The sequence below is a fragment of the Mustela nivalis genome (assembly GCF_964662115.1).
Source record: "Mustela nivalis genome assembly, contig: HAP1_SCAFFOLD_447, whole genome shotgun sequence".
NCBI classification, from domain to species: domain Eukaryota; kingdom Metazoa; phylum Chordata; class Mammalia; order Carnivora; family Mustelidae; genus Mustela; species Mustela nivalis.
The window spans coordinates 433,597-443,642 of NW_028136208.1; positions in this window are offsets into that span (position 1 = coordinate 433,597).

Here is a 10,046-nt window from a genome sequence, read left to right on the forward strand (position 1 = left end):
CAAGTGTTCAGGTGCCATCTAATTTCTTGTTTAATCCAGAACTTTGGTGTGCATCATCTTGAGGAATAGGATTTTGAAGTCCAGACAGACTAACAGAAAACTGATCCAAATGTGTGTGTTTATATTTCTGCTTTTGTTGTAAAAATCAAAGTGTGATTGCTGGTTTAAAATGGTAAAACTAATAATGTTCATGGACTCGATTATAAATTTTCTAATTGTATGGGAAGAATCCAACAAAGATAGAATTAATTGATTTGCAAATCCTCAAAGAGCTACAGGATCAGGTAGTGGTATGTTATGATTCAACAGCATCATAATGCAGCATTTTATATGTGTGGCTAATGGATATTTTCATGAATGTTTGCTAGCTAGTCAGCCAATACAGAGAAATATTAGGTAGGGTAATTACTCACAGTTGTGTTTAATATAATGAGAGAAAATTATCAAATGGCACTAATAATAATAATCCTATAGCAGGCTAAATAATTCAATGATAATTACAAGTATTAATCTAGCTTTCTTCCCTGATTATGACTCTTCTCTCCTTTATCATAATGGGAGTAGCACATTGTCTGCAATGAATTGTGAAAACCCAGCAGTGACTTTGGCAGTGAAGGCCTCCCATCAATTTTGATAGGTTAAAAGGATTCTGGTTGGTCTTGAGCAAATGTGTCAATTTTTTTATTCTGTGTGTGTCATAAAAGAAAGAAGCAATAGTAAATTCTTGCTGTTATTCCATGGAGCCAATAAAATCATACTGCCAACAAGAGGCTGTTGACACCATAGGTGTAGTTAACTGTCTTGAAATACTACGCCTGGAAATAAAATCCTAATATTTCACATAACCTCTTTTTTTAAAAGAAACAAAACAAAACAAAACAAAACAACTATACTGCTTACATTTAGGGCCCTGCTGTTGTGTAACTATTTTTGAACATGTCTTCTGTAAGTGTATATATATATATATATATATATATATATATATATACATACATATTTTTCTGTGCAATAAATTCATTTAGAGATAAATTTGGATTGCAAATTATTTTGGGGGAGGCGTGGTATTTGTGGCTAGTCTTACAAGTAAAAAGGACTAAAAGAAAGAAGAAAAACATTTTTTATTACAGCATATTTACATCTGTCCAAAGTACTTATCTACTATAATACTGACTAATGTATAATACTGTACACAAAGAAAGAAGCTAAATGAGTTATAATTCAGTCAGTGTATAGCTGGCCATTTTAAAACTTACCACTGAATCTTTCTGGTATGCAATGTGATATCTGGCAATCTGGTCCAGTTCATTACATCAGGTCATTTGTATGTTCTTATTACCATTTTGATAGCATAGCACATTTTATAACCCAGACATTTTACAATGGAACTATGATGCATGTATTTTCAAAAGTATAGACATACATGAAGCTATGAGGTCAAAAAAGATGAATGTCCGTAGTACCATATAGACTCAACAAATAAAAGTGTCCAAGGGTCTGAGTGTGACTTATGAATATTGTATAAGATTAGGCCAACATGTGGTTTTGATATAAATAATCTGTTCTTAAATTAGAATTACAATCGTTGAGTACAGTGTTGAAAATGGCAGATAGATTTTAGCTATCTTTGCTCACTAGGGAAAATGGAAAAATGTTTAGTTTGGTCAGATTTTCACTTAACTTCTGAAAAATCTTACGTTTGAGAGAACCCTTCTGAAATAAAAATCCTTAAAGACATAACCCCTTTGGCACAAGTTTTCAAGAAACTTGTTTGATGTTGTAGACAATTCTATGGCACACGTACTGTTCTAGATGTTTCATGCCAATAATATGTAAGCCATACCAAGGCTACATATACATATAGAGATGTTCCTCAGCTTACAAGGGGGCTATGTACAGAGAAACACATAAAAAATTGAAAATGCATTTAATACCCCTAAACAATCAAATATCATAGCTTACCTTAAGCTTATTTAAACATACTCAGAACACTTACATTTGCCTGCATTTGGGCAAAATCATCTTAAGCAAAGCCTATTTTATAACAAAGTATCAAATATCACATGCAATTTATTAAATATTACATTAAAAAAAGAATAATATATATATTCTATATATATATTCTATATATAGAATGCTTGTAAGAATATCAGGTGTTCACCCCTGTAATCTTCTAGCTGACTGGGAGCTGTGGCTCACTGCCGCTGCCCAGCATCACAAGATGGCACCATATAGAACAAGAGTTTCAGGTGGTAGGTGTTGTAAATTTTACCCAAACTGACATTGGTCAAACTCGTTTTTGTCATCATATATATCAAGTAGTTTTCTCGGGTTTATTTTTAGAATATCCTTGTATAATGAATATTTACACTGATATCTAGTATAAAAATCTTGCAATTTAACAGTAGAAACATTAAGATATTGAAAATCAATCTATTTCTTTAATTCATTGAAGACATTTTTGGCTTGTTTCCAGTACTTTCTTACTGGTTAAAAAGTGAATTTGAAGTAGTCTGGATTTCATTATTATATGGCACTTTCCCTTTGATGAATACAAAGACGATATTCTATATTAGCTATCTGAGAAGAATTTATTTTTTTAATTTTATTTATTTGTAAGAGAGAGAGTGAGAGAGAGCACAAGCAGGGGGAGCAGCAGGATGAGGGAGAAGCAAACTCCCGGCTAAGCAGGAAATCTGTTGCAGAACTGAGTCCCAGGACCCTAAGATCATAACCCGAGCTAAAGGCTCAGGCGTTTAACTGACTGAGCCACCCAGGTGTCCCAATCTGAGAAGAGTTCTGTATGCTATTCCTATTAATATGCAGTTTAAAGTCTAGGTAATTAACTTAATATTTTAGTGGCTATTGTATAGATAGCACTATGTTCCAGGCAGAGAGTAAGAAAGAAATATTAAATCAACCATATTCTATGCATTCTAAAGGAAAATAATTAATCAATCATAATAAATCCTTCTATTTATGGAATATCAACTTATAAGCTTTCCTCCATATGAACAATGCCAAATACCAGAATAAAGGGTCATCTAATACAAATAAAGGATAGAATTAAAGAATTCTGGTAAGCCATTTAATTTTGAAAAATGGTGTTCTATTGTTGCTGAGTTGTGGTTTTCCGTTACATAATATCTGATAAGTGTAGAAGTAACATGAGTGTTACGTGAGATGAGAAATGGTATATAATTAAGATATTTTTAAAAGTACAGATAAATACAAATTTGTAAACATAGCATTATGGAGGAGTAAAAATAAATGATAGCTACACACTCTAAAGTGAATAAAACTTGGAAAGCTAATAGAGAAGTAAAACAAGGACAGTGCAAAAAGTATGGTACATTTTTATGAAGTTCAAACAAATTCTGTGAAACCATAGATGGACTTAAAGATACTATTATGTATCAAATATTGTAAAAATTAAGCAAGGAAATAGCAAACATAAAACAACCAAAGCATACAAACTTGGGTAGATACAAGAGGTGTGATCATGTTCTACTTCATAAAGAGATGAGTTAATAGATAAATACAAGTAACTAGACTTTTTAGAAGTTCATAAAACGTTGCCTGTTATTTCTTAGTAATATAAAATATATGGTTTTCTAACAAAAACGTTTATCTTAAAAATATTTAAAAATAAATTTCAGGCTACTCCTAAGGTTATATTTACTTTTCCACTGTGGGAAAAGCTGGTTGTTGTAGTTGTAGTTGTTTGTTTGTTTTAGTCTCCTCCTAGTTTTTATTATTATAATGTGGAATGAGGAATGTTAGATTGAAAAGTGAATTATTTTATAGACAAAAATCATTACTTGATTCACCTCCTGGTACAGCAGATGGAACTCCTGAAAATATGCCCTTTTGCCTTATGGAAGAGTAACAGTTATGCTTACTTCTGAAACATACTTGGTGGTGGCCCTAAATAGTGACACCATAGTAAACATTTTGAATATTTGCAATTAATTTTTATAGTCATAGGGCTCCAAAAGGCACTGCAGGTATCTTAGCAGGTATTTCAATAAGGCTAAAAGTTGCCTGACTGTTTAAAAATATTAGCAAGGCACAAAACATGGCAGAAGTATTGTCCTCAGATATTATTTTTTTCCATATGCTCCTGATTTCACACATGACAAGTTATTTTTTCAAATATTTATTATAAAAGTTTTTATTTATTTATTTGACAGAGATCACAATTAGGCAGAGTCAGGCAGAGAGAGAGAGGAGGAAGCAGGCTCCCTGCTGAGCTGAGAGCCCGATGTGGGCCTCGATCCAAGGATCCTAGGATCATGACCTGAGCCGAAGGCAGATGCTTTTACCTACTGAGCCACCCAGGCTCCCCCATGACAAGTTATTTTGATAGATGTATATACAGTGTATTTTCCAGTTATAAGAAAAATGGTTCTGCTATTTTTAACCTTTTTTTAAAATTAAATAATTTTTTTCATTGAAATTTTATTTTTTAATGTTTTACTTCTCTTTTCTTTTTTTTTAAAGATTTTATATATTTATTTGAGAGACAGAGATCACAAGTAGGCAGAGAGGCAGGCAGAGAGAGAGGGGGGGGGAAGCAGGCTCCCTGCGGAGCAGAGAGCCAGATGCGGGGCTCAATCCAAGGACCCTGAGATCATGACCCGAGCTGAAGGCAGCAGCCCAACCCACTGCGCAACCCAGGCGCCCCAATGTTTTACTTTTCAATATACTACTTAGAATATAAAACCTATTCCATTTTGTAAGATGTTTACCATTTAAAAGCTGGTAATTTTCTCATTGTGTCTTCCCCTCACATTGCTTTATTTTGAATAAAAAATTTCACAATAAACATAACTGATGCTTTCCTTCTGATGGTCCCTCTGTTGGTCATATTGTATATGAGCCATGACAATTAGTTTTACAAAATTTATTGATGTTTGTTGATATGTTTTATCATAACTAATTTTCCCTCCCTTATCTAGATTCCCCAGCTTTCAGACAGGTGGACACTTCAATAAACCATACCCAAGGGATGTATCAAGTACTTCTTAGACATTCTCTCAGATCCTTGAGGTGTCATTTTGCCTAGGGATTTGCAATAGGTTCTGCCAGAGGCACCACTGTGACAACTGATGTCCATGGTCTATCTCCTGCTAAGCTCAAGAGGTCACTGGTTTCCAAGTTTATCTATACAATTAATGCATACCAGCAAGTTCTTTTTTTTTAATATTAACAAACTTATTTTAAAGTTTATATGGAGAGGCAAAGACTCACAATAGTCAACATAGTGTTGAAGGAGAACAAAGACTGAGGACTGACTTCAAAGTTTACCATAACGATTGGGCGCCTGGGTGGCTCAGTGGGTTAAGCCTCTGCCTTCCGGCTCAGGTCATGATCCCAGGGGCCAGGGATCGAGTCCCGCATTGGGTTCTCTGCTCAGCAGGGAGCCTGCTTCTCCTCATCTCTCTCTCTGGCTGTCTCTCTGCCCATTTGTGATCTCTCTCTCTGTCAAATAAATAAATAAAATCTTAAAAAAAAGTTTACCATAACGATAATTGTAAGCATGATATTGTAATACCACAGAAAGACTAGATTAAAGCAACAGAATATATATTATCAATTATATTTTATATATAATAGAAAAGCAAAAGCAATACAAGAGAGCAAAATACAATCTTTTAAACAAATGGTTCTGTAGCAATGGTGAAGCTAAATCTAAAAATATAAAATAAAATAAATCCAGGCAGATATTCTACACTCTTCACAAAAATGAACTCAGATTGGATTATAAACCTAAACATGAAACATGTAGAAGGTAATATAGAAGAAAATTTAAATGACCTTGGTTTTCGCAATAACTTTAGCTAAAAAAGCACAAGCACTGAATTTAAAAATGTCTACTCTGTGAAACACAATGCCAAGAGAATGAAAAGGCAAAGCACAGACTATGAAAAAAAATTTGCAAAATACACATCTGGCAAAGGACTGTTAATCAAAAATACACAAAGACCCCTTAAAACTCAACAATGGGGGAAAAACCGGATTAAAAATGAGCCAAAGACCTTAGCAGATACCTCACAAAAGAAAATATTACAGATGGCAAATAAGCATATAAAAAGATGCTTCACATCAAAGGTCATCAGGAAAATGCAAATTAAAACAAAAAAGAGACACCAGTACATACCCAGAATCCAGAGCACTGACAACAGAACATGAAATGTTGGTGAGGATGTGGAGCAACAGGAATGTTCTTCCATGTGTATTGAGAATAAAGAATGGAAAATAACTTGGCAGTTTCTTACATAACTAAACATATTCTTGCCAGATTATTCAGCAGTAGCAGCTCTTGGTATTTATCCAAAGAAGATGAAATCTATACCAACAAAGATGTCTATAGTAGTTTTATTCATAACTGACAAAAGCTTGGAAGCAACCAAGATATCCTTCCATAAGTGAAAGGTCAAAGAAAGTGTAGTACATGCAAACAATGGAATATTATTTAATGCTAGAGAAATGAATTACCAAGCTATGAAAAGATATGGATATAAATATTTAATAAATATTTGATTTTAGGCTTCTACAAGTCTATCAATGTTATTAGTATATTTTAACAGTGAATGCTCAGCATTCATGAATTTACCTAATAAAACATTTTGGGTTCAATATTTTAAATACTTCAACCTCTATGATTATATTCCTAATAATTTTGAATTGGGGTAAATAAACCTTAATTTTTTGTAACTTGTTTCTTATTGCAAGAGAGCTCAATGAAATTTTAGAAAATAAAAATTTACAAAAAAAAAGTTTAGTTTACTATTGCCAAATAATTTAAAACTTTATCTTATATTCAAATACATATATTTTTCTAAATTGATTTATATGCTACTAAAACCAAAAACTTTTAGTTATACTAGATTTCATATCCTGCAATCAATGCCAGAAATCCATCTGGCAATGATTTGTCTTAAATAGAGTTAAGATGGGTGTTATTACAATGCAAGATGGAAACAAAGATAGTATAACAATTGGTGTTACATAACTTTTCCGTTTTGATCAAGTTACTAATCTATAAAAGGCTTTTATCAGTGACAGACTTGGGACTTTAACAAAACTTTTAAACTAGCATGTGCGACTCATTCCTAGAAAACAACACAATCAATAACACTTTATTTAGATTAAATCATGACTATTTCTCCATTTGAATAAAAAAGGTAGCAACCCCAATAAGTTTATTGAACATGAAAAGTTGAAATGCTATAATGCTCCTAAGGAATTAAATGATCCAGTCAAGAATTACAAAAAAAGGATATAAATTACCAAAGTGTTTGTATAATTGTAATGTACAACTGCCCATTATCGTTCCATAGTGTAGGCTTGTACAAGAACTCTATAAAAGAACTCCACTTCTAAACTGTGGAAAATATGTTCCCTTTCCCCCTATATACAACTATTAAGCCATTCATTTAGCTTTTAAAATATCCACTTAATACAGGCTTTTTACACATTTGAACAGGCAGCAGGGCTCTATTCTTATCGCTTACATCTGAAGGATAGACTTCTAGCGTAAGAGGTAAAGCCCATAAAGGAGCCCAATAATAACAACAAAATACAGTTTAGTGAGCCCTTACAATCTGCCAGCTACCTTTCTGAGAATACTTCAATTAATAAAACATATAAAATACCTGACCACAAAGAGCTTACATTCTTTTGAAATATAATAGTGAAATAAACCAATAATAGAGGGGCACCTTGGTGGCTCAGTCCATTGAGTGACTGCCTTTGGCTTGGGTCATGATCTCAGGGTCCTGGGATGTAACTCCCCAGCAGGCTTTCTAGGCAGTGGGGTGTTTTCTTCTTCCTCTGCGCACCCTCCCAATTCTCTCTCTCTCTGTCTCAAATAAGAAAATAAACCAGTAATAGAATAATGATTGATGGTTGATGGTGATAAGTGATACAAAGAAATACAAGAAAGGTAAAAGCCATTGGAGAATGCTGGGATGAAAGTTAATTTTATTTTGTGTTGGGTGGTTATATCTCATTTATGAGATGTTATTTGCACAAAGACCCAGGAAGTGAAGGAGAGTGTTATACAAATATTAAAGGAAAAGATTGCTCTAGGCAGAGCAAGTAAGTATATAGACTTTGTGTGAACAGCTTGTCTGTTACTTTTGAGGAAAAGCAAGGAGGCCAATGAGGAGTTCATAGTGGTGGAGAGAGGAAGAACGTATTGATGTATGACCTTCTAGTACATTAAAACGCCTTCAGTTTTTATTTAATATGAAAGGGGAAGATACCAAAAGACCCTCAACAGCAGAATAAAATCATCTGACTTGATTTTTAGGTTAAATTGCTGTACCAAAATAAATTTGCAGGGAGAAAGGAGTGCAGTTTGTGTGGAAGTGGGGTTATCAATCAAGTCAATAATTCAGGAACATATGATGGTGTTTTTAGCATGCTGGGTGGTAATAGAAGTGGTGAGGTATGGTTTTCATTGTGTATATATTTTGATGGTGAATATTCTGGTGAACAGGATGGGGTATGTGCAGGACAGACATCAACATTTATTTTACCTGCACAAACAGAAGGGTGGAGTCTTCATTCCCTGATATGGAGAGAACTCTGAGTTCAAATGTTCTTTCTCATTAAATGGCATAGTGATGATGAGGATTTAGTCAGACAGTGAAAGAGAGCAGTAAGCATAGTGTTAAGCGGTAAGACATTATAATACATTGGAACATCAAAAAACGTTGTGTTGGATCATCTGTTTATGTGAGTAAATAAATAAATAAAGCTTCCTGGGGTTCTGATAGAGGTAAAGAAGACTGCTATATGATCCAAAGGGGCACGTGCACCAAATGTTTATAGCAGTAATATCCACAATAGGCAAACTATGGAAAGAACATAGATGTCCATCAACAAATGAATGATATATATATATATATATATATATATATATATATATATATATATATATACACACACACAATGGAATACTACTCAGCCATCAAAAGAAATGAAATCTTGCCATTTGCGTTGACATGGATGGAACTGGAGGGTATTATGCTTAGCAAAATAAGTCAACCAGAGAAAGGCACTATCATATGATCTCCCTGATATGAGGAAATGGAGGTGCAATGTGGGGGGTTTGGGGAACAGGAAAAGAGTAAATGAAACAAGATGGGATCGGGAGGGAGACAAACCATAAGAGACTCTTAATCTCACAAAACAAACTGAGAGTTGCCGGGGGGGGGTGGGGAGGTTAGGGAGAGGGTGGTGGGGTTATGAACATTGGGGAGGGTATGTGCTGTGGTGAGTGCTGTGAAGTGTGTAAACCTGGTGATTCACAGACCTGTACCCCTGGGGCTAATAATACATTATATGTTAATGAAGAAGAAGAAGAAGAAGAAGAAGAAGAAGAAGAAGAAGAAGAAGAAGAAGAAGAAGAAGAAGAAGAAGAAGACTACTATAAATCAAATGCTATGGTTTTCAGCAAAGAGTGTGTAATCAGGCACATTTTATTAAAGTAACCAAGTAAAATGATGGTCGAAAACTGGAATAACAGAAAACATAAAAATCAGAGATTTTAAAAAGAGATATGGGACAGTGTAGAGAATATAGTCAATGATATTATAATAGTGTTATATGGTGACAGATGGCGGCTATATTTGTAGTGATCATAGAATAATGTATGGAGATATTGAAAACCTGAAACCAATGTAACACTGACTATCAACTACACTCAAATAAAAAAATAGTAAAAATAAAACATTTTAATTTAAAAAGATAAAAAGAGGGACAAGAATTTGAAAAGTGAATTTCAAAAAGAGTAAAGATGAGGCTAAGACATACTCTGAACCTTGAGGAAAACACCATTTTGAAAATTCTTCCCATTTTGAGAAAACTCAAATGAATCAATACCATAAAAGAACCCATTTTAACTGAGAGATGTAATGAATGCTCAAGAAATAATTTTATGACAGGATAATTCTTCCCTATGAAACAGCATACAGAAACCCGGGGAAACACCTGGAAGCCAAATAAACTATACTGAAAATAAGAATTAGGAAAAA